The sequence below is a fragment of the Triturus cristatus genome, chromosome 11 (assembly GCF_964204655.1).
Source record: "Triturus cristatus chromosome 11, aTriCri1.1, whole genome shotgun sequence".
NCBI classification, from domain to species: Eukaryota; Metazoa; Chordata; class Amphibia; order Caudata; family Salamandridae; genus Triturus; species Triturus cristatus.
The window spans coordinates 1,108,594,237-1,108,620,623 of NC_140594.1; the positions used below are offsets into that span (position 1 = coordinate 1,108,594,237).

General features: G+C 48.8%; 1 protein-coding gene across 7 annotated transcripts in view; it reads right to left on the minus strand.

Annotated features, from left to right (window-relative positions):
* Positions 1-26,097, minus strand: part of LOC146786091 (eukaryotic translation initiation factor 4 gamma 1-like) — a 1,219,153-nt gene extending 1,193,056 nt beyond the window's left edge. For 5 of the 7 annotated variants that reach the window (XM_085635575.1, XM_085635572.1, XM_085635570.1 and 2 more), the window contains exon 1: positions 25,973-26,097. The gene's annotated coding sequence lies outside the window, so the exon portion shown is untranslated. The remainder of the gene's footprint in view (positions 1-25,972) is intronic. The other 2 variants (XM_085635574.1, XM_085635567.1) reach the window with 2 other exon arrangements.
* Between the last annotated feature and the right edge of the window lie 290 nt (positions 26,098-26,387).

The window sequence follows — 26,387 nt, forward strand, 5'->3', positions numbered from 1 at the left end:
AAAGTCATCGCGATCACTGAAAGCGAAAGTGATCGGGATGACGCGCTAAAGCACGCTAGGGATGCGCGGCAGCAGCGGGGGGGAGGGGCAGAGGCAGGGAGCAAGGGAGAGGAAAGGCCGATGGCCGCGCGTGCACGCACATGTGCACTCAAACTTGTAGCCAGCAAAGGCCTGGGTAGCACTTTCGAGATCCCCTTTACTAAAAGTCAAGCAACAGCGCATGCGGTGTTCTAGGCTCGACCTAAAAAGGGTACTAGTTATGATAATTAGATGCCCAAAGTTTAGTCTTAACTTGTATTGTCAGACATTCGTGTAGCCCATATTATGGATAAAAAACATTAAGATGGTCTATCACAAGAGATTATAGCATACTGTAGGGGAAGAAAAGCGCTCCTTCCTACAGCAAAATATTTATTCATTCCAGGAGAAAACCCGTAAGACTCAAAGGCAGAGACCCTCGCTGCGGGACGATTGCTGAGGGTGGACGCGCTGCTGCGGGGACTCTGCCCTGAGGCCGGTTGGCCGTGTTTCCTGGAGGGACGGGTCCTTGGAAGGTGCCCCGTGTTACATGTGATAGCTGCACCCTGTATTGCCCGGGGCGCCCGGGAGTGGCTGGTTTCATCTATGGCTGTGGAGATCTCCGGTGGGTGAACTGGTGCGCCAGCGACGGACCTCCCGGGGGAGCCCGAGACTGTTGCACCCTGGGCCCTGGGACCGCTTGAGGTGGCCGAGGTGGATGACTTGCTGCGGATCCGGGGGGTGGCTCCTCTCTCGAGTGGTCCTGGTGCGTGGCCTGCTGTAGTGGTGTGCCCCGGCCTGGCGGTGATTGCTGCTTCTGCCCCTGCGTGGGACCTGATCGCTGGGAGCGGCTTTTGTGACGCGGAGGGGGACCTGGAGTGGCGACTGCGGCGTGGTACTGCTGCTGAGTCTTTCCTTTTTTCTGGAGGTCGCTTTTACGGCGGGCTCATGGGGAAGCCGCGGCGCGGCACAGGGGCGCCTCCGCTGGATCGTGCTGAAGCTCCGCCGGACCCTCACCCGGCTGGGGCGCTGGCGGCGGGGCTGCGGCAGCAGCAGATGGATCGGATCCTCCAGGCCATCTCGGACTCGGGGGAGGCACTGTGCCGGGATATAGCGCAGGTGTCCACGAGTCTTGGGCTTTTGCGAGCTGACCATGGCAAACTGGCTGACCGTGTGAAAAGTACGGAACTTACGCTAGTGGCACTGGAGCCGGCCCAGAAGGCGACGGAGGCCTCGTTGGGGGCCTTGACGAGCAGAGTGCGACTGCTCGAGAAGAGGGCCGAAGAGGCGGAAGGGCGCAACAGGCGCAATAACATACGGGTGGTGGGCCTGCCCGAGAGAATCGAAGGGGACGACATGGTCGGCTATCTTGAAAAGTGGCTCCGAGAGGTGGTGGCGCCGGAGGGCCTATCGCAGTTCTATACCCTTGAAAGGGCCCATCGAGTGCCGGCCCACCAGCCGGCTGCGGGCTGTCCCCCGAGACCGGTGGTGGCGCGCCTGCTGCATTTCAAGGATCGTGATCTTATCCTGCGGGCTGCCCGGACATCTGGCCCCTACCGAGTTGACAATGCTCAGGTCTCCCTGTACCCGGATTATTCCCAGGAGGTCCAGCGGAGTCGCTTCTCCTTCATGGCGATCAAGAAGGCCCTGCGAGTGGAGGGGATTCAGTATTCCCTGTTTTTCCCAGCTCGATTGAAGGTGATGGCGAATGGGACTGCTCACTTCTTCGATGCACCTGAAGATGCGTGGCGCTGGTTGGAACAGTACCGCGCGACTGGGGGCGATGCTGGGCGGAGGGACTCGGAGGCCGGGTCCCAGCCGAGGCCTCGCCGACACAGGAGGCGTGTGGTGGGCGGAGGGTCTCCATCGCATTCTCAGACGGAGTTGGAGAGGCAGACGGCTTTGCAGGCGGTCTGTCATTTCTGGTGCGGCGGCTGCGGCTTGGGTGGCTGATTCGGGATCCCGGCGGAGTTCCGAGGAGGAAGAGTCGGAGGAGTCGGTGAGCTCTGAGAGAGCCGATGGACATTTACCGGAGGTCACGCCGGGCACCGCAGACGGAATGCTGGACGAGTGAGACAGTCTGAATATGAACTGTGTACGGTACAGGGTGGCGAGCCTTTTGATGCCTTGTGGTCCGGGGAGGGGCGAGATGACTGTTGGGGGTGATGGGGGCATAGTTCCTGGGTTGAGCGAGGGGGCGGGGGGGGGGGGGGGTTTACTTTGGGGGGGACCGTTAGGGGCGGGACGCCGCCGGGAGGGGGGGGGGGGTGTCTTTGACTCTTAAGGCCGACAAGCGGACTGGATTGTTTGGATTGTTGTCCGGCCCGTGCTGGTGCTGGGTCACCTCCTCTACCTCACACGTATTGTGAGACTCTGGTAGCTACCAGGGTATTTTCTAGTTCAATGGGTGTTTGGATGGGTAACTGCGGTTTAGAGCCTGTTCTGGGGTTGGGAGGGATCTGGGGTTGTTGGGGATCGTTTGTGCTGGGGGGGATGTGTCAGTGTGCCCGCTGGGCTGCTTTAGACTGTGTTTGATGGTATACTTTGGTATGGCGACCCGACCTGAATTGAAGTGTATTACGTGGAATGTGCGTGGGCTGAACTCCATGAGAAGACGTTATAAAGTGCATGCATATTTGGTCCGTAGGGGGATACAAGTGGCTTTTTTGCAAGAGACTCATGTGGATCGGGCTGAGGGGTTAGCGTTACAGAAGCGATGGAGGGGGACAGTTCTTTTACACTACCTTTTCGGCCTTTGCTAGAGGGGCCTTGATCTGGGTCCGCTCTGGGGTTCCTTTCCAACCTACGGCCACGTTGGTGGATCCGGAGGGGAGGTTTGTGGCAGTGTCTGGTCGGTTGGATGGTAGAGACGTGACCTTCTGCAGTATCTATGCCCCGAATGCTGACTACTCGGCATTCTTTGCACGGCTCTCTGGGAGGCTAGCGTCCTTTTTGGTCGGCACGGTGTTTCTTGGGGGGGGACTTTAACTCAATCACTGATGTGGAACTGGATCGCTCTCACCCCCCGCTGGCTCAGGCGGCAGTGCACAGGGTGGCCAAGGTGCACCGGGACTGGCAGGCAGCCTGGGGTCTGGTGGATGCTTGGCGGGGTGCATCACCCGTCTGAAAGGGACTATTCTTTCTACTCTGTGCCGCATGACCTCCATGTTCGGTTGGATGGCTTCTTATGTACCCCGGGAGCCCTGGAGCTTACATGCCGTAGCGAGTATCTGGCAAAGACAATCTCAGACCACAATCCTTGTTTGATTACGGTCCTCTGGTCGCGGCAGCGGCAAGTGATTCCGACCTGGCGTATGAATCCGGTGGCGCTGGAGGACCCTGTGTTTCACGCGGAGCTTGGGGAGGGGGTGGAGCGCTACTTTGCGGGTAATTCGGGGACGGCGTCGAGTAGGGCCCATGAATGGGACGCCCTTAAAGCGGTGGTGCGAGGGATTTGCATCTCGGCCGTCGCCGGGACGCGCAGGGTACTGTCAAAGGACATTGACCGAGCAGAGGCGCGGTTGCGCCGGGCGGAACTTGCCGGTCATACAGACGGGGACGCCCAGGGTGAGGTCTTGGTGGCGCGGGAGGAGGTGGCCACTCAGGTGGAGCGGCTTCGCTGCTACGATCATAAGGAATATATGGTCCGCGCGCACGCTGAACGGGATAAAGTAGGGGCGTTATTGGAATGGCTGGCTAACCCGGCTGTCAGGGGAACTCCGATAGTGTCCCTGGCCCTCCCAACAGGGGGCCTGGTTTACTCTCAGGGGGAGATTAATGACCAATTTTTGGATTATTACTCTCTATTGTATCGGAGTCGGATGCGGGACCTGCCTGACGGGCTGGACACTTATTTAGAAGAGGCTGAGTTACCACAGTTGGATCCGGAGCAGAGTTCTGCCCTGGGGGCGGATATCTCTATAGGGGAAATTAGAGCAGCGGTCAAACACATGGCTCGGAACAAGACCCCCGGGGGCAGATGGTCTCCCCGTGGAGTTTTATGCCGCATATTTGGACACTTTGGCTCCGCGTCTGCAGGCAGTATATAGGGAGGCGTGGACTGCGGGCGAGCTGCCGTGCACCTTGCGGGAGGCGATCATAGTGCCGCTGCTGAAGAAGGATGGGGCTCCATCCTCCAGGTCGGCATACCGGCCGCTCTCCATGCTCTCGGTCGATTATAAGATCCTTAGTAAGATCTTGGCCACGAGACTCATGGGCCATATGAGCGCACTGGTCCATCCGGACCAATCGGGTTTCATTCCCCAGAGGAATACCGCAGCCTGCATCCGACGGCTGGTGCGGGACCGGGCGGAGGGCCCATCGGAGGCCGCGGTGCTGTCGCTAGATATCGAAAAGGCATTCGATAGCGTGGACTGGCCAAATCTGTTTCGGGTGCTGACAGGGTTTGGCCTGGGGGACCACTTTGTGCGCTGGACTAGATTGCTATATAGTTCTGCCACAGCTAGGGTCTGCACGGGACGTACTATCTCGGCGGCTTGTCGGGTGGAGAGAGGCACTCGTCAGGGCTGTTCGCTGTCCCCCCTCCTGTTTGCCCTGGCGATCGAACCCCTAGCGGCACATGCCTGTCGGGGATGTTCCTATGTGGGGGTCCCGTCCGTGGCGAGCTACATTATATTTCCCTGTACGCGGACGACCTTTTGTTGTATTTAGCAGATGCGAGGGATTCCTTGCGGGGTGCTAGGACCCTGCTCCGGGAGTTTGGCTCTTTCTCGGGACTGCAGGTTAACTGGGCTAAGACTTGCCTATTTCCTTTATCCCCTGGGACCCAGGCGCCTGAGGCGCTTGATGACCTACGTTGGGAACCGGCCTGCCTGTCATACTTGGGCATCCGCATATTTCACGCTCCGGCTGATCTCCTTGAGGGAAATGTGGGTGGCGCGCTAAGGGGGCTTAAAGGGAGTGTGGCGTTTTGGTGCACCCTCCCGTTATCGGTGGCTGGGCGTGTAGCGCTGCTGAAAATGGTAGCGCTGCCGCGATTGCTTTATTTTTTTCGTGCCTTGCCGATCTGGATTCCGGCTTCCTTTTTCAAGGCGCTCCGTGCACTGACGACAGGGTTTATTTGAGGATCGGGTAGACGTCGGGTGGCGTTGGCCACTCTGCTGAGGCCGAGGGCGGAGGGGGGGGCTGGCGGTTCCAGATTTTGAATGGTATTATTTGGCAGCGCAGCTGCAATGGCTCACGCAGGCCGTGGCACGTGAGTTCCGAGGCCCTGAGGGCCCGCAGGGTAGGATCATCCCTAGGCATGTGTTGTCCTTTATTGTGCTGCAGCAAAAACTCCGGTTGGACCAGCTTACCCTTGAGGAGCGCACGCTTCGGCTTTGCTGGAACCGCAGTCAGAAACGGACAGGCTTCGGGGTTCCGTACGCCCCGGAAATCCCTTTAGGTATGTGCACGGCTCTCCGGCATGGTGGAGACTGGTCGGCGTTGGCGGGTTGGGAGGACCGCGGGGTTCATATGATTGGGGATCTATACAGAGACGGGGTTTTGTTACCATTCCAGGATCTACAGCAGGAGTTTGACTTGCCAAGGGGGGGGGGGGGGGGGGGGGACGACTATCTTCTCCACTCGGCTTTGGTGTCCGGGATTCGGAAGCATTGGCAGATGGGGCTAGCGGAACCCCCGACGTCCTTGGGATGTCAGTACGTCGTTATGGCGGCGGGCACGTTTAAGGCCATTACTTGCCTCTATGGGCGATTGTCCACGGAGGGGCTCGCACCCTTGGCTGCCTTGCGGGACAAGTGGGAGGGGGATCTGGGGAGGCCTGTTCCAGAGACTGCGTGGGCGCAGCTGCTGCGGCGAGCCTGGAAGGGTACGCGCAACGCAGGTTAACTGGTTCAATTTTACACTCTCCACAGAGCCTACCCGACTCCGGCGAAGATCACGCGGTATTTCGGAGGCCCTCCATCGATGTGTCCTCGGTGCCCTTCGGAGGGGGCTGACTTCGGCCATATGTTCTGGTCCTGTCCGGGTCTGGGCTCTTACTGGGCAGATGTGGTGGCGTGTTTGAATCAAGTGACTGAACGTGAGCTGGCAGTGGACATGGGAACTTGCCTTTTACTTTGGTTTCCGCACACCCCCCGTACAAAAATTACAAGCAAATTTTGTGATTTGGGGCCGATAATGGCCAAAAGGGAGCTTACCATGCATTGGAAGGCCAGGGCAGGGCCGAGCTTCCGGAGATGGAAAGCGAGCTTCTTGGTTTGGGCGGGAACTGAGGGGGCGCTTCGTCTCCAACTGGCTGGGCGTGCTTCTAATGACAAGGCGCTCGATGCTGCTAGGGTGTGGGGTACCTTGGTGGAGGAGCTTCGTTCCCCGGGGGGAGCAGGAGGAGGAAGGTGGGCACGCTGTGGGGAGCGCCACGGGGTCCCCTGGGGAGTCTGTTTAGGTCAAGGCCACTGGAATACTTCCTGCGAGCACTCTGCATTTGTGCAATATATTAAGATGTGCTGAGTGGGCGAGTCCCAGGAGTGGTGTGTGCGTGAATGGCGGTATGTAGCCTTTGGGCCTTTTGAGAGCACCGCGGGGGTTCCTTGTCTAATTTGGAGTGCAACCTTCTTGTTCCTTGGGGTGCTCTATATTTCACAGGGGAGGGGTCTGCTGCGGGCACACTGACAAGGGGGGTGGGGGTAGAGTGGGGGCGGGGTGGGGGAGTTAGGGAAGAAAGTGATGCGTACTTACCTTTTTCTGTAATGTCTTCAATGGCCTGGCCCGCGTTGGAGAGGCTATTGTATGTAATGCTGCATTCATGCTATGATGGTTGGGGGAAAAAAAAAAATCAATAAAAAATATTTTTTTTTAAAAAGACTCAAAGGCATTTAAGCAACTCCTGTAGGAGCGCTTCAAACAGATGGTTTATTGTTTTTTACTTCCCTCCATCCTGCTCACTGTCCTAAGTAACTACACCTAGTTTAACATTAAGAAATGGGAAATTCACTGACATCTGCAGAAACTCGGATGTTCCCATATGGAGTACAAATAATTTAAATACGTTGACATCATTTAGACAGCACTTACATTTTAAGTTATAGGGAACCAAATTTCCCTCCTGGGAAGCCAATACAGAAGCTCAAAAATGTCTTAATTCAGACTATCAAAGTTCAAGAAATATGCGTGAAATAACTCCAAAACATACTGTAGGAGGTCACTTAAAGCAAACCTAAATTTAACAAAACATGCTCTAACTCTTCCTGAATTCAGTGAAACATCATTTACAGGGCTTGAAAAATACATTTGCGAGCCAAATTTAATTAGAGCAAGCTATTTTAGGTCCTACTCGCCATTTCTGGCGAGTAGGAAGGAAGACTGACATGTGACCACCATCTCTGAAAGCAGAACAAAAGTGACAAGATAGCAAGATTTAAAGGCATCTTTAATTGCTCACAAAGTGAGTGAGCAATAAAAATGCTTTAAATCTTGTTAACTTGTCACATTTGCTCACAGAGGTCAAGTGCATTAGAGTTCGGTCAAGTAGATTTTTGAAGTTACAAGACCTGCAGGTCTAGTGAGAATTTTTAGATTTTTTTCCTCAAGCCCCGATTTAGGTTGCAATAAAGTCAGAATAACTATTTTCAAACTAAATAACAAGACCAAGACAAAATAAAGAGGTTTTATAAAACATAATTCAAGAAAAAGATCATACACTCAAACTGCAAAATTCTATAAAGACCGGCCCACCAGTGAAAATCAAGCCATAGGTGAAAACCTCAAGTAACTTAACACACCCCAGTAACAATTGTATCATGGAACATCACTTGAAGTACCTCACCACCACTACAAACCTTAAAGCATGTACATAATCCTTTACTAAGCCAAAAACACGCCTATCTAATTGTCTGAATTCTAGCCACAACCGCGGGAACCCGAGGGAGCATTCCCACAGCTATGGTGTGCAGCCCAGTCCAAGATCTCATCCTTCCATATCCAGCACAGACCTATTAGCCAGAGCAAGCTGAATTTCACTGCAAGCTCTGAAATCTGGGTCTCGTCCTCAGCCATTTTTAATGGTCTCCAACCATCCATTGGAATTCCACTCCAAAAATCCATTACTGTCTCCTTGCAGGCATGGTGAGCGTCAAAGGATTACAAAAAAAAATACTAAGGGTTGGTGAAGCACAGGTTGAGGTGTCCAAGTTTAAAATATATATATATTTTCTTTTTTTTTTTTTTTTTTTAAAAAAGGCTTCCCACCTATTCAATCAAGATCATGGAAACCCATGTAGTTGGCTGATCAAAGAACGACTTAGAGGACTAGGGTCTGCTGGATAAGAGCAAAGCAGGGTTTGCTCAAGACAGCATGAAATCAGTGCTAGTGGTCATTATAGATCAGCTTCGTTAATGGCAGGATGAGGAATAGTGTTTTAGGTAATTTTACTACTTGACACTTCAGAAAAATCTGATCTCAGATTCACTGGGATACAAAACCAGCCCCTCACCTGGCTCTAATTTTTAGCAAGCATATCTCAATTGGCATGGAGCGGTCTTTTTGACTCTTCGTGGACTTTGTTCCCTTGCTTTGGTTTCCGAAGACTTTGTGGAACCTGCACATAATTTCATTGTGCGGTCTACTATGGTACTTAAGCACCATTAACATATGCAAACACTCAAATTTGACCAATATTCTTCGGACTTTCCGACACGAATTGGTCTGGTTGTTGGGTATACTGCTGCAAATCTCCGACATTTTTTAAATTACACTGGAGCTAAGAGATGCTGATAACAGGATGGGGCATACAAACTAGTCTACTGATCTTGGATTTATTTCAGTTTGGTGTCTCCCCTCCCCAGTGGCAAAGTACAGAACCTGGCAGACAGAATTTCTTTTTTTAACAGTAATCTAGAGGGTCTAGTCAAGTTTTTCTCAGCTAGATGAACAAATTAATTACCTTCCGCAATGCTCATTCTGGTGTATACCCAATTTCATTGTTAATCTTCCCCTTCGTATGCTCATCAGGAGGCAGACTGGACCCAAGAAGCTTTTGCCAGCAATGCACCCACACGCCGTTAAGTGACACCGTGCGGCTCCAAGTCTACTCCATACAGCCCCAGAAGTGAGAGGAACCTCATAATTGCAACCCCGGCAGGCTGGCTCCCATTTCTTGCTTGTATTTTTCCGTGATCTCAGACACGGAGTGAGAATTGGTAGTATCAATGTGCAGATTCTTACTTGGGACTCTAGTTGGGGGGAAAAAGCCACTACACAAAATGGGGAGGAGGGGAGAGCAGTGTGGAAGCTGTGGTTAGATAACAGTATCTACGAGAAGTACCCATTAGGTGAGTTGGTTTTTTTGATGGATACTTCTAATTGCAGATTCTTTGCCTTCGAATAGCCAAAGTAGTACTTCCCCAGAGCGAGGTTCGGTGGAGTGGACCCAAACCAAAGAGTCATTCAGAACCAAGCAGACAAAATGTCCTTCCCGCTTGACCTCGCTGTCCATGCAATAGTGCATTGTGAAGGTACAAACCAATTAGCATGTTGCAACCTGACATATGTCAATAACAGGCACTCCACTTACCATTGAAGTGGTAGAAGCCTTAGCTCTGGTGAAATGGTCTCCAAGACCTTCCAGTGACTTCTCCTTGGCCAGTGAGTAGCAGATCTTAATCCTTGACTATCCATCTCAAAAGGGTCCTCTTCTGCACAGCAGTCCCTTACTTCGGACTAGAGAACCTAACAAAAAGCTGAGACCCACACAGTGTATCCTAGTATGATCAATACAAAACCTTAAAGCTCCTTTTGAGATTCAACTGATAGAGTTTCTCTTCGTTTTTAAAGAATGCAGGAAAGGTAATAGACTGCAACGTGGAAAGGAGTCACCGATTTGCGTGTAAAGGCTACCCAAGTTCTCAGTGCCAGTTGGTCAATAAAATTGATAGTGTACAGCAGAGGCACCAACAGTGCCTGCAGCTCAACTCATGTAATTAACTGAATGAATCGCAATGAGAAAAACAGTCTTCAATGTTAAGAGACAACAAGCAGCTATACAGTATTTAGGAGGAAATGTTTGTCAAAAAGTTTATTAATGCCATCACAACAGGCAAATGATCAAATACCGTCAACTGCTTCCACTAAAACTACATGCACAGATGTATATACTGCTTATATTTGGGTAGAGGACCCTGCCATGTTGTAGAGAAAGGAGTTCAACCCCAAGTGGTATCCTGAGCAGTGTGTTCATGTCCAGAAGCTAAGGGTGCAACACCTGCATGGTTAAATCTGGAGCCACTAGAATGCATGGGCCCAACTAATCATTCATGATCTTTTACATAACTCTGGGTAGGAGTGGCAGCAGAGGAAAAGACGTACAGGTCTCCAGAGTTCCATTCCAGCCAGAACACCTCTCTCGGTGAATTGAACATACTCTGATCACGCCCCAGTTAGGATCTCGCTGGCGTCCGAAGAATTTAACGCACCACGCAGGGCCTGGCGATTGCATGCTCCCATTTTATACTTATAGCACTACATGTCGATGACATTACGCTTTATATACGGCACCCGCAGCGAAATCTGAACCAGATATTGAGAATGTATACTGTTTGGGGCGTTATCTGGGATTCAAATCAATTGGGGGAAATCTTGCGTATTCCCGCTGACATCAACCACGGTACAGTTCCCACTGGATTACCCCTTAGAGTGGTGCGATAACTAGCTGCGGTACCTAGGTATTCGGGTCACTAAAGATAGGGAGGAACTCATGCGCTTGAATTATGGAACTACAATGACTCGCATAACGGAAAATATCAGTTACTGGATAGCCCTTCCCCTCTATGGCGGGGCGGGCTTCCCTCATTAAAATGGTAATACTTTTCAAACTATTCTATTTTTTTTTTTAAATATCCCGTACTACCCAGGGTGCTATATGATCGGAGTACGCCCAGAGACCGTACGCCGACCACACTCACATGCACTGCAACTGCTTGGCAGTGTATTGGGCACATGTTGAATATCACCCTGCTTTATTCCCCATTGCTGCCTCTTAGTTATCAGCCGAGCATACCCCTGCTCCAAGAGAAACTATTTCATCACTTTAAAGAGCGCACTCGCATCAACACTTGGGGGGGGGGGGCCTATACCATAACGGTTGCTTTCGCACTATTGAGCATATATTTCAGGGCATACGACAGACGCCGATGAGGTCTTTATATATATCCGCCTTAGACATGGAATTCGGTCTTTAACCCCGGACTTTCCTGCGGAGCCGCTGGCTCTAGCTCCGCTTCAGCTTATACTTAAAAACACGACGAGTAAACGACTGGTCTCCCTAATATATCGGACGGTACGTACGCAGAGTGAATCCCCGGCCACGCCATCCCACAGGCGCTGGAGCGAGGAGTTGGGCTTCGTCTTGACGGATGACCAATGGGAATACTGTAGCTTGCAAACTGAGAGGGTCTTGTCAAGTAGTAGGCTCCGTATACTTCATTATAAGTTTTTACACAGATATTATACTCCAGCCAAGATGCTCAGATTGAATTTGCGGGACTCGGACAGTTGTGATAGGTGTCTGGCTCCTAGGGCAGATTTTCTTCATCTTGCTTGGGACTGCCCGAGGGTGCATGACTTTTGGGGGCAAGTCTTTGAAGCTTTAGCTCTGATGACAAATGCACGGATCTAGCCCACGCCATTGATGGCGCTGCTTGGGTATGTTAAACCAATCCAGGCGGTGCATCGTAAATACGTTGCTCTTGCCCTCCTCATGGCTAAGAGGCGGGTGGCTTGTCGCTGGGGCAGGCGCCCAAGTTTAAGGACTGGATTGATTTAGTGATTTGCCAAGAAAGACTCTCCACATATGCCGAAATGCTGCCTAGCGCCTCTAGACGCAAGGATATATGGGCCCCCTTGACATGTTATTTATTGTCATATCCACATGGGCCCGATTCCTCTGACGCAGCTGTGTCTACACAATGACTTTTGTCCCTGTACTGGAGGTGTCCGGAAAAATCCCCTAAGAGATACCTATTTCACATTCTGATCGAAGATCTATAGGAGCATAAGCGAGGTTGGTGGCATAGACTTGTTAGAGTTGTGAGTGAATACTTGACGCCTTGTAGGGATGGGCCGGATGTCCTCAGGAGGAGAGGGGGAAACCCATAATATCTAAAATTGGATACAGGGTCTCTGGCCATAAGCAACAGACATCTCTCGCAGCCCTAACAGAACTTCATTCAACTAAGCTGGGCAAATACCCACATACATGTTTACATGGTTATAAAGTAATGCAAAACTGACATGTGAGAGAGACGGCCAAGTGGTGTCGGGGGAGCTGTCACTCAATCCAACTGTAATGCTGATATGTCCTGCTTCGCACGGCTATGTCAATTGGTTTAATACTATCATGAATGTAGCCTCATAAGGATGACTGATGTACTGATTAATTCTTGTAATGACATTCAGGATGATTGTTTTTCAATCAAATAGTAACAAACAATTTAAATTAAAAAAAAAAATTTTTTAAAAAGAACACCTCTCGGTGAGTCTTCTCACCGAAACTAATGTGCAAAATTGTTGAAACTGTTGGCATATGTCCTGCACCACCTCTGGAGGATGCAGTTGCCATTCATGTAATGTCACAGTCTGTTGAGCTTGTCCACAGAGGCATTCAAGGTCCCTTAAAGGTGGTTCATGATAAGGAAGATACAGACGCTCCAAACAACTCCAGAAGTGCTCCAAACAACTCCAGAAGTGCAGAGAGCCTTATAGTACAGGGCCCAGGACCCCACTTCACCATGCTTGAAGCAATATCATATGGCAGTGGTGATGTTCATGAAAACCTACGACCAGCCTCCCTTTGATGGGTAGGCAGGAATGGACGGTAAGAACAACTTGAAGGTAGAGTGAATGGCTCATCTCTCCAGCACGTGAATATTGAGTCAGGCGTCTACTGGAGACCAGAGTCCTTTGATCACTACCTATCCCACAATGACCTCACAAATGCAGCACTGATGAGCCCATCTCAATTAGTATCATTCCCCCAGTCAAACTTTTTTGGCGTGATGGGATGGACCAGAGCCCTACTTCGATTTCTTGCACTTATGTATTCACTTTAATTTTGCCATAAGGTAGGATTTGGAACACGAAATAGACCTCTCATGAGATCATCATGAGATCATCCTTTAGAGTAGAAAGGAGTCTGCACTCTACTGCAAGTGGCACATACGAGGGGCCTGCAATTTCTTGTATTCAATAAATTACAGCTTTGTTTCTCTGTCCCGGGACACATCTGGGTGCATAAGGGGATACGCTTTGCATGGCTTCAAGTCCTATACCCAAGCCCAAACATGAAACCAATTTAACAGGTCTGTGATGGATATCTATTTTCTAGAGTTACTGCATGGCTAGAAACTAGCTGTCTTAGGAGGGAGGACAACGTTCCATAGCAGACTGGATTCCATCTGTTTTAGGAATCATCGAAAGGCTGTCAACATTAGGAGCTAGTTTCAAGCCGCTTCGGAAAGTGCAGAAAGAAATGAACAGACATCAACGCACAGATGTGGCACTTAGATGCAGCTCTGCTCTATTACAATATGAAGTTCACACTGGGCCACACACCGCCACCTATAGGTGCACGTCAGCTCTGCTGGCAAAAAAATCCAGATCCAGTGTCAAGCCTAGAGAGTATTCTAAGGAATGGAATATGTGGCTAAAAGTATCATTCAGAAATGTGGCGATAGATTTGCCCATTTATGCCTATGGAAGTTTTTGGATAAGTGCGGAGGACCTGGGTCAGAGCGCATCAAGCAATTGCAATGCACTCAATCTAGGTGTTAAAGAGTAATCTATATTTAGAAGGGTCCACAGAGGGATTATTGAACGATCTCATTAAATTCATCACATCTTGCATAGTTGACAGAACCTGAAATGGCCTTCCAATAAGTGCGAAAGAAGAGTGCTTTTAGTTTAATCTTTTCAGAGTGTTATACAATACTGGCCAGATTTTTCTATCTAGGCAATTTCTCCCTACAGTCAAGTAGGATCTTTAGTGTGTAGTGTCTCCAATCTCCAAGAAATGCTTTAGTTCAGCCATTAGCAATCTGGCCGTAGTACATTTTGGGTGATGTTGCCTACTTTCTAGGGCGCCTGACAAATAGTTCTTTCTGATTTTTCAAGCTTCAGTTGACAAAATGTGCAGTGAAATCTCATTGTGCATTCATAGATTTGCAGGTATGTAATGAATCAGTCTTGTTTACTTCCGTTTTCTTTTTTTACCGCGATAACAGCATCAAGATGCTTGAGCGTATGGGCACTTAACAGTATTTGCGCCAATTCCTAAAATTGACCTCATTCTAAGACGGTCAGCAGGCACACTCAATTTGGTCTCCAAGATATGCACTAAAATTCTTTCAATAAAATATGAGAAAGTTCTACATCTCAGCAAATAAAACTAGAACAAACTGGTTTCGTTAATACTGCCTAGCATCACCCAATACTAGCCTATTCAACAAAACAATTACCTTAGTCGAGGTCAACCTCTAGTAAGTAGCAGCTGGACAACAAAAAGACAACAAAAAGACATAGGAGACACTAAAAGGTGCAATATTCGATTAAAGCACTGTCCCCGCAGAGGATGACAATGGAGTTGTTCAATTAGAAGCCGTCCTCTAGTATATATTCAACTTTTCCACAACCTCTCAGAGCCATCAAATCGCAACTATGAACCACAAATGCCATTTAAGTTGCCTTTTATTGAATATTGTGCTAACTGGTTTTAGAGAGGCTACTTGTGATTCAATGGGATAACTCTGGAGTAACGAAATATAAAAATAGAATGAAACAGGATGTAAAGCGTTGTTTTATTGAAAGTATAATCATCAAAAATGAAAAAATTAAGTGGGCATATTACCAAAGTGCCACTTAAGCAAGCCTTGCAGCCCTCTGCAACTTGCCCTAGAGTTACCACTGTGCAAATTAAAAATTGCGGAGTATGGTCACCATTAAAGTGAAAGGGTCTGGCAAGTCACACCATGCAAACTGTCTTTGAAACATTAAAAAAAGAAAATCAAAATTATTAAGTTTGAGACTACATTAAATGATGGCGCCAAAGAGAAATCAACCTGTACCAATATATTCTTCTCAGTACAGGCACCTACAGAGGAATTAATTTCAGAGTCAAAAACGGACAACGTTTATGCCATTAGTAAGAAGCCATAATGTTCTGGCAATATCTGAACAGCATCATTTGCCATTTTGGATTAATAAATAACTGAAGTTGTTCATTGTTAAAAGACACAAGGCATAGTTGCCAAACGCCAAGTTATTCAAGTAGGTTGTCTTAACTTATACACCCCAGACAACCCTTGGAAGAGAACCTTATTTCCAGCATTGTAACATAGGAAATTGTGATGCCTCAAGCAGGCTAGGTGTGTGGAGTCCACAGCGCCCCATTCACTGTCATGAGAAAGCAGGACACGTCAATTGGCTGTTGTGAAACATGAACCTCTCTGCAGGTGCTTCAGAAGCAGGTCGCTTCATTTCATGCATTACTTAAGGGCAGATGTCATGAGAAATGAGTATATGAGCCGGCCTTGTAGCTCTAAGTTCAAAGTCAAAGTCCAATGACGCACTAGGTCTAAGGAATGTTCTATTTTTACACGTGTTCACCCTTCAAAAGTCACACAAAAGCTTTGTAGTTGGAGGAGTTTGTACTGCATAACCTCAGGCCCGGTCATCTATCACCCTATGACATACAATGTTAGGCTATTTGAGGAAAAGCAACAATGCCACCAATATGGCTGGCTAATTGCATTTTTCAATTAGTCAGCATGAGTGTCATACTTATGCTTTATAGTCAGATGATTGACAGCTCATTGTACTGGGTAAACGAACTCCAGCGTTTGCTAACTATCTCTAATTACATTACACAGTGATTAGCTGTCCTTTGAAAAGTGCTGACACAAGATGCACATAGAAGCAGCAGCATTACGGCTATGGCATTAAGGAAGCATGTAGTGATGCGTTAAAAATAATTTGTGGCGCATCTGCCACGAACAAGTTATTTAATTCAAATGAGTAGCACCGGCCAGCATGCCATAGTTAAGCAGTGCCGCTAGAACACAGTTTCAAAAACTGTGCTCATGTTTGGGGTAGTGATTGTAGATAGCCGTCAGCTGCGCCAAAAGACTGTACTGCACCTGTGCTACAGTGCCTCTTCCAAGATGTCGAAGTTTTTGATCTACAAAAATTAACCGTAAAATATCAAATAAAACGTGATACAATAAGATTGCTTTCACACATAGTAAAATGTACACATTATACAGCAGTTAATACATGTTTTTTTTCTAAACTCTTTAAAAATTAAACGTATTCCATTAGCCAGATTATATCAAAGTTGAGCAGCTACTCCAGATTTAATACCACCCGTCCAAAAAAAAAAAAAAGGTTTTATCTACAAACGTCACTTGCTGCTGTTGGGTCTTACGTTAGCCAAAAGAGACATAGCCAGGATGTGGAAGGCACCGGGGCCCCCCTCGCTATAAGCCTGGACTTCTGCATGGGCCTAGAGAAACCCATTTTTATTGCCAGGGGGTGCCCCCTCAAACATTTTAAAATATGGAGAAGGTGGGCAGAGTATAGGGGATTGCACCTGGACCCGGTCCCGTCAGAGAGGGACCCGCGTATGTAGGATGGGGTCCATAGGGGAAGTTGTAGAGAGGGATGGACGATGGAATCCTGAAGTTGGGTGTGTGGTGCGATCGGGGGGGGGGGGGGGGGGGGGGGGGGGTTGGCCGGAGTTGGATTGTGTTTGTATTGCCCTTAATTTTTATCTTGATACTATTTTGTAAATTGTCAAAGTCAATGACAATTGCTTTTGATTCTGCGGTTGTCCCTGGGGTACAGGGCCCTGCAAGATATCTGCCACTTGACAATAAAAATGTGTTTAAAAAAAGTTTTAAACATCAAGCAGGGTCTAAAACAAGGCAAACCAACATGATCCACCATTTGTACTGTGCCATTGCACAAATTACATCGCCTGTCAGCCCAGCGCATTTGCCCCACATATTCACAACACAACTTAAGTGGCGGCATTTTAATCTGAACATAAGAATGCAGCGGCGAACCCCATGTCACACCTTAAATAAGGCTGAGGGTTCAGCATGCTTCCCGATCTTGTTACATCCTCCAGACTTTTCTCCTACAATAGTCAAAATCCTGAGCCATAGATCCACGTTTGAGGATTTTAGGTAGCCTCCAAGGCATGGGTACTCAAACATTTTCCTGGTGGCCGCAAATTTTGGTCCATGGTGTGAACAAGGGCCGCACGGATGCCAACAGGGGGTGTAAAGTGGGTGTAGGGGAAGCAAAAGATGGATATCTAGTGGCCGTCAGAAATGAAGGTGTTCCTAAAGTTAAGGGCCAAGTTACTTCCTTTCCCTAACCGCAATTGACCTTTAAATAAGTGATTGCTGTACATTTTGTTTATTCTATGTTAGTGCAGAGTCAAATAAACAGCAGCCTAGTGCTGTTGCTGTACAGGGGCTGCATGTAGGTCAGGAGGGCAGCATGCAGCCCCCAGGCTGTACTTTGAGTATCACTGCTCTAAGGCAACCATAGCTCATATCTTGCAGGTCTAGCAATTTCATGCTAAACTGCTCAAATGCTTGAATAAGGCTGGACATCAAAGTAGATTCTCCCTCTATTGAATTGAAACATGCAATACTTATACATTTCCTAAAAGAATTCTCTTCTAGAAATGCCATCTCCTTACAAAGGTGCTGACCAACCCCATTTAGATATGTAGTGCCTCTATTGTTGCCATGGTGTTTCCATTACAAATGGATCATAAAAACAACCCTTCTGCTTTATTCATACTGCCATTGCTTGGCATGTATGGAGCCCACTCCGTATAATAGTGTATGGGGAATTTTCATCCTGTATACAGTTGACAAGTGAGTAAAGTGCCTTCGGCATGTGGCGCCATATAATGCTGAAAGTGCATTTGCAGGAGATAAAGCCTTATTTGTCAATAGGACAATGTTATTTCTCGCACAGATTATCTATAGCAATATTTCGTAGGTACGGATAAGATTTAACTTGCTAGAGGCACAGAACCCAAGAACCATCTGTAACTTGTTCTCCGATGGGTTCCCTGCCTATGAAATGTAATTACTTTAATATACATTAACTTTCAAGTAATGTCAATCTGCATATGCTGCTAGGCAATGAAGACGCTTATGCAAACCTTTGAGGGTCAAGTCCAGCAACATAATATCTGCATACAAGTGTCCCTATAGGGTAAAACCCAACCGTTGGTGAATCTCCTCCCACGCTGTCCATCTGCTGCGGCAGGTGAGTCACATATAGTGAAAAATAGGAGAAGCGCTAACAGGCTAGTTTTAAGTCATTTTTTGTTCCAATCTTGGGCATAAGATCACAATTGCCACCCCAACATTACTTGGCACCATGGGGCAGTGAGAAAGCAAATGATCAGTTTTAAGAGACCACTGGAATACCCAAAATCCATAGGTTTCTTCTACAGGGTATTCCTGTCCACATGGCCAAATGTGGTAGAGAAGTCAAATGCTGCATAAACTGGCATCCCTGCTTCCAGACACAATTTCCAATAGAAGGTGCAACATGGAAATATTATCTAGGGTAGAACAGTTTGGTCAAAGACATGCTTGTCCCAAGGGCAAATCTGCTGTTCCTTTACCTAATTCTGTAGAAGAGTTAATGCAGATTGCGCAAAGATTTTCCGAGTTGCGTCTAAGAGGGCGATTTGTCTATAATTATCCGGTATATTATTGGGGGCCTTTTTTATGCAGTGGAGTATAACACTGCCCAGCCAGGATTCAGGCATTTCCCCAGATATGTAGCAGAATTTAAAGAAAGCAGCCAGACAGGTTGCACATAATTCCGCCTCCAATTTAATCAATAATAGGCAACTGGGCAGGCCCTCTTGCCCCTGTACATACACCTTGCGCCCAGAATTACATTCTTAATTTGTGACTTTGATAGACAGGGAAGGATTGTCTCAGCTCTACATCCAGAACTGGCATTAGGCAAGTTCTGATGCCTTAAAAAATCTTAACTTCTGGGATTTAAATATCACATACTGTTTACTTTCCCCATTTTGTACACACTAGTAAGGGTCATGGATAGAATTCATATCGCCATGGACGGGGGGGGAGATACAACAGGCCATGTATATTTTGGCCAATGGACAAACAGGCCTAACCCCTTGCAGCCCAAGTCCTTTGGATGCCACTTTCCAGCACCACAGTATGGATCTATGAAAGAGTACCATCTAACTGGAAGGGAAGGCGTCTATCCACATATAGGTGTTCAAATTTGTATACGATTCATTAACGCAAAGCATTACTATGGCAGGTACTCTTAGGAAATGCAACAAACTAAGCTCCACGTGAATTTCTGACCGTAGCTGCAGCATAAAAACAGTATACATGTACACTAGTCATAATGTTCCGGAATCCTTGTACATTATATGAAAATTAATGCATATGCACGATAGCAACATTGGTTAGTGTCTGGTTTCAAAATAAAATGTACACACAAACCAACTTGAAAAACGTTTTGCTAAAATGCATTTACTATGTGTAGGAAAGTGCCCATTTTTGACATGTTCACCCCCACTTTTTTGCCAGGTAAATTATGTTATTTAGACTAAGAGTGCACTGGGCTCCTTCTAACCAGGTCCCCAGTGTCAGAGCTCTTTCCCAAAACTGCACAATTATTCCCCCAATTCACAAAACCTTTAGCACCCTCATTAAGTCCCTAGTAAATGGTATCCAGGGCCTGAGGTAATTCAGAGGGTGCCTAATGTCTGCAGCACGAAGTGTGCCACACTCTGGGACCACTAACCAAGCACATGCAAGACTGCAATTGTAGGCTGCGTGTCTTGGTGCAGACTAAAGTGAAAAAACTATCACACATCCATGTGTGCCATGTCCCCTACCAATGCATGTCATTAGTAAGTCACTCAGAGCAGGCTCAACAGCCCTAAGGCAGGGTGCTGAATATATGCGAGGACACACCTCCATGAGTATATACGTTTCTAAGTTGGTCAGTTCTATTACTGCCAGTGCAAGTGGACAGCGATGCCATTTTAAAAAAATATGTGCTGGACACTGGTGAAAATACTTTCTCCAGCTACATGATGGCTTCACTGAAAATAGGAATGTTTGGTATCATATCTCGTATTGATAAACCCAAGCTGATGCCAGTGTTGGACTTATCGATACATGCAGCCGGAGGGCACCTTAGTGGTGCCCCCTGAAAACCAGCCAGCCTCTGGTGTGGTTGCCGACTGGTTTCGGCCAGCCTGCCACCTGAGATGCTGTTCTAACCTCCCTGGGGGAGAGCCTATGCTCTCTGGAGATTCAAAACAAAAGCTTGACCAGGAAGAGGGTATAACACCCACTCCCACTGGATGACCTGCTGATTAAACTTCCTTGGACAGCAAGCCTCAAAGCGCTACCGCCTTAGAAATACAATTCTGGGACAGGGTTATGGCCACTTCCCACAGAAGAGGGCATAGTGACCCCAAGGGTCAGTAGCCCATTGGCTATGATCCTACATTCGACTAAATCCAATATTTAGGGGAGTCCCAGGCACCAGAGAAGCAAATCCTGATGACCCAAGAAGAGAGGACAAAGAGCTGCAAAAGCCAAGAGGAGAGAAGCAGCCGACATGGTAACAACCCTGCCGGCCTGTCTGCATCCCTTGCATCAAACAGTGCCGAAGTCCACTCGTCCTGCAGATGTGACTCCAGAAAATTGGGAGGACTGCCTGCCTCTGAAAAGACTCAAGATCTCTGAACAACGGACGTGTTCTGAAGAAACTCCCAAAGAGAAGACTGAGGCCTCCAGAACAGTCAAAACCCGACACCTGAAGCCACCACTGCACGTGTTTGCTCCGGCCCAAGTTGAAGTGGGCCACTGGTGCTAAACAGGACCCCCAGCCCTCTAGAGCTAGAGTCCATTGTGGTTTCACTTCTCCTGGACTGCCCATCCGCCTGCAGCCCCTGCACACAGGCCCCCTCAACACCCTACGCCCAAGGACACCCCTGCACCCATTGCCCCTGGGACTTGAAGAGGGCCAACGGTGCACCCCATGAGCATCGCAAGGCCTGAACCCACTTGCTGGTTCAGCCCGACTGGCTTCCTAGCCAGAGTCTACAGTCTTTTTAAAGTGACATCCCCATCGAAACTAATTAGGCTCCTGAAGTCGATTTGCACCCATTTTGCCGCTACTGCTGGTGCTGCCTTGGACCTTTCCCACCACTCGTCTTAACTCCTGGAGATTGGTCCTGCAAGTTTTTTTTTTTGCAGAGTTTTATATAGCGCGAACTTGACCCGAATCCAATCAAGTATCAGAGCGCTTTACATAGCACCAGTTACGTTACATGAGGACACACATTCATTTTTTGTTAGGCTCGGGGAGATTAACTGATTTGTCCAGAATCACAGGATGTTCAGCGTCATTACCGAGACTCGAATCCAGTTCCCCAGGTCCGAGATCGAGCGCCCTAGCCGTTAGGCCAACTCCTCTCCCCAAGTTGATATACTGTACCCGTTTACAGAACTTGTCTTTCTTCCATAGGAAGGCATTGCAGAACTCAGAAATTGCACTGTGTCCACTTTTTAAAGTGAAAGAAATGTATATTTAAAAACACAATTTTTCCTCTGATGCGAAATCATAAAAAGTACTTGGTATTTTTATAAATTGGTGTGATCTCCTTGAGTTGTGTTGTCATTTATTAATCATTGTGTACATTTTGTAAATGACTTGCACTCCTCTGTGTTAAGCCTTAGGCTGCTCAACCACACTACCCCCAAATAGAGCACTTTGGGATTGCATAGCAAGCCCCTGCTGTCCACTTGTATGGGAACCCCTGGACTCTTTACACAGTCTATTAACTTATTGATACATCACATAAAGAGCCAGCTTCCTACACTATGCAACTTTAAATGCCATTTCTTTGAGGCAACATTTAGGGAGGAAAAAAAGAGCTTGATGGAAGAAATACTATTTTTTTTAAAACCAAGAGAATCGGACGGTAGCCAATATTAAATAAAAGTAGATGCAGGAATCTTAATAAAAGCCACAAAGGTGCATCCCCAAGTATGCGTCGTTGCATCGGTGCAGACTTAATGACTCGTAGGAATTTAGAAAAAGTTAACTGAAGTTGGCCTGGAAACCATACTCCTCCCAAACTTGTGAATTCCATTTTAGAATGTTATATATACACACACACGCACACAATCTCATGAACAATTGCAGATTCCCTTTCCCGCCATTCCTCACTGCGGAAAGAGTTTTACTCTTGCCCTTATCAAAAGTAATTTGTCAGCCTTTTCCAGTGTGGGATAATATTGGAGAGGAATGGTTGAGTGCTCTTACAAACATGCAAGTTTCTGGGTATGCAGAGGCTTGCAGTGCTTGCCACACCTGAAACCGCGACTTCCTACCGAATTAGAACAATTAATGAGTTCGATTAGAGCTCTGGCATAATGAGATGGTTGCCATAATTTGTCACCTCGGTGCTTGGCACTAAAAGGGGAGCCCTCACCTCCCTGAACAAGTATATATTTTTATAAGAGTCCACCCACTGATAAATGTAATTTAATGTATGCAAGTATACCTCACGATTGGAAATTCAGCCAAGATAAGATGTGCACCTGTGTACAAAATGTTAGTGAGTCAAAACGCCGAACTGGAGCAGAGAGAAAATATATTGAGGCAAAGACTGGAGAAAGCACCAGACACATGAAATGGTGTAATATAAAGTTCACTTGTGTGACTCCATTAACCAGGGGAGCCCAGGTATAACATGCATTTTAACCAATCGGGAGGGGTGGGGGCAGGAGCGACAACAGCGTGTCACTAGACACCGAAGCAGACACAAGGCACCGCTTTGCAGACTGCATTCACGAGTGGAACAGCGACGCGTCCTAAGGGGGCAGTGTGCGGTCAGTGTGCCTCAAGCGGCCAATGTGACCTCCCAGCTGGCATCGGGACAGCGTCAGCCTTCATCGCCGAATTCGGAATTGCAATTAATAGCACTGTGTGTACTGCACAAATCACTGATCACTGAAACGTATGCCCAATGGGGCCTGTCAAATGGCATTTAATTCTACACCCCTTCAGTCTCCCGGTACAGGAGCTCTGCATCGGAGGGGCAACGAGGGAGTCACAGGAGGAGACAGGCGTCACTGGAGCAGACAGGCAGTGTGACGTCCGGCACAGCCTGCAGACAGGGACCAGGGGTGCGCAGCAACGAGGGACCCAGCACAGCTTGCATGCAGTACTAGGGTGCGCAGCAACGAGGGAGTCACAATAGGAGACAGGCAGTCACTGGAGCAGACAGGCAGTACCGTGGGGCGCAGCACGAAGGAAGCCACTGGAGCAGACAGGCAGTGCGACGCCCGGTACAGCCTGCACACAGAGACAAGGGGTACGCAGCAACGAGGGAGTCACAGGAGCAGACAGGCAGTGTGACATCCGGCACAGCCTGCAGACAGGGACCGGGGGTGCGCAGCAACGAGGGAGTCACAGGAGCAGTCAGGCAGTACCGGGGTACGCAGCAACGAGGGACCCGGCACAGCTTGCATGCAGTACCGGGGTGCGCAGCAACGAGGGTGTCACAGGAGCAGACAGGCAGTCACTGGAGCAGACAGGCAGTGACGTCCGGCACAGCCTGCATACAGTACCGGGGTGCGCAGCAACGAGGGTGTCACAGGAGCAGACAGGCAGTGACGTCCGGCACAGCCTGCATACAGTACCGGGGTGCGCAGCAACGAGGGTGTCACAGGAGCAGACAGGCAGTGACGTCCGGCACAGCCTGCATACAGTACCGGGGTGCGCAGCAACGAGGGTGTCACAGGAGCAGACAGGCAGTGACGTCCGGCACAGCCTGCATACAGTACCAGGGTGCGCAGCAACGAGGGTGTCACAGGAGCAGACAGGCAGTGACGTCCGGCACAGCCTGCATACAGTACCGGGGTGCGCAGCAACGAGGGAGTCACTGGAGCAGACAGGCGGTGCAACGCCCGGCACAGCCTGCAGGCAGGGACCTGAGGTGCAGATACTGTCCCTCGTAGAAGCAGACAGACACTGGATGCAGGGACAAAGCAGGGACCCCACCCAGACAAGGCATCAGGCCACCAGGGGTGTAGGGGAGGCAAGGGCTGTGTGAAGCGAGGCGCTTCACGTGCATTGGGTTGGTCACGGCGCTGTAAATGGCCAGGTACTTTCATATAAAGGGAAAGGATCAGCGGGGTGCGTAACTTTAGACAGGAGGGTACCCTCACTTTTCAATAACAACGGGTCCACTGAGATAGTGGGCGCCTGCACCTTTACAGCTCCATTCAAGGCCTGCTCGGTCCAGAGGCAGAGTACACACGAGGAAGAGGAGGGCTCAAGCGATGAAGACACCACTCACGTGAACGGAGCATCACCGTGCGGGGTGGCATGTCTCAGGGGCACGTGTGCCCGACATTTCATTTTGGAGGGTGCAGGCATAAGGTGACAAGGAGGCACTCAACATATGACATTTGAAGTAGAAAATAAAGGAGGTGGTCCAAGAAAGAGGTTGAGGGTTCACAGGGATGGTAAAGGAGAGTTCCATGAGAAGTGCATATGGTCCAGAGAGCTAAACGGGAAGAGGAACTATTAAAAAGGAAGGATCGTTCGACCCCAATGCCACGCCATTGTGGGAAGAAACGGAAGTCGTGCACTGTCCACATCAATTCATTCATTAACGGAGAGGAGTTGCACATGGCGGAGCATATATATTGCAATGCTTACAAGATAAAGCAAAAACGGTTTCTAAAAGCAAAAAAGTAAGTATAGGTGGAGACGGGAATTGGAGAGATTGCGGGGCGAATATATATATATATACACACTTCATACAGAAAAGGGAGTTTACGTAAGGCAAAGGGAGATTACCAACCAACATACCACTCTAAAACACCATCACATCAAACCAGTATTAACAGTTTGCAGGTGTAGCTCTCGCTTATATCATTAGAACAGATCACATTTGTATCCAAGTCTTTGAATCCATATTGTCAAGACCCAGCTACATCATGGGCATTGTAGGGCAGGTGGAAACCCAAAGTCCTACCAGCTCAAACAGAACACGTGTTGAAGGAAGAATAAGGACTATATATATACACGAAAGAAGTTTCAAACATAAAAGCAACAATATAAAGGGAGGGCTTAAGCGCTCTTGATGCCCACCTGGGTCTGGTCCGCTAGACACAAAAGAAACAAATTAAGACTGACACAAGTGGGACTCATTAAGCACGCGGGTTTGAGGAAGGCAGGAGTAAAGCAAGCTTTTTATTACTGAAAGAGGCTGCACCGGCAGTGAGAGGGGTACAGATGTGCCTCATCTGAAGGGCGTCCGGGGGGGCTGGAGGATAGCAGAGTTTTACCCTGTCATTTGGAGAAAGGGCTGTACGTGAGAGGGGGTGGGGAAGGGGAGGCTCCCGGTGCTAGTGTATAGGGATTCACAAGGAAGAAGGCCCTAATATCAAACATTTTAGAAACTGGGATTATGTGGCCCGCACAGAAATGGTCTCAGCATTTAGTTATATTGGGGGGGGGGGGGGGGGTGTTAGTACTGTAAAAGGGTTGGAAGAGGTGATTTTAGGCGGAGGACACTCCAGGGGATGGAGGCACTGAGGGGTGGGATAAGACCCCTAGTTAAGGTAGCAGAGACCCTCGAGGCAGCGGTACAATACACAAGGCACGGGCTCTCCCGAAGGAGACGGTGAGCACAGCCCGGGGGCGACCCGCTCTACCTCCACCACCCCCCCCGGGAAGGCGGGGGATGCGAGGCCCGGAGGGCAGGGCGAGCCATGGGGCCGCAACGTGACCGGCGTCTCCACTTCCCAGGCAACGAGCAGGGGCAGGATGGCAGCGGATAGCAGGCGCCCCTCCTCCCTCCCCCGGGGGCTGCGCGCAGCTCTCTACCTCTCGCGCTCCTCAGTCCGCCAAGCCGGGCGCAGCCGCAGCAGCCACGGCCACCATTTCCGGATTATCTGAAACCGCTCCTGCTGCGCAGCCGCAGTGCCGGGGCAGGGTCACGTGACGAGGGGGCCGGCGACCACAACGGCGCCGGAAGTAGGAAAAGACAGTCCACCTGGAGCCGGCAAATCCGCCCTGGTCACATGCAGGGTCAGGGAACTCAGCTGTCATTCGGGGATTCGAATAAGCATGTATCGGTGCTTCTTGTTCATTGAACCTGGCCAAGAATGATGTCCAAACTGATGATATTTGTGGTGCATTTTATTCTTAAATAACTTTCCAAAGTAATTTAAAGCATTTTCATTTAAGTAACGTGCATAGTATCTATTTCATACACAACTGATTCGTGAACTAATATTTT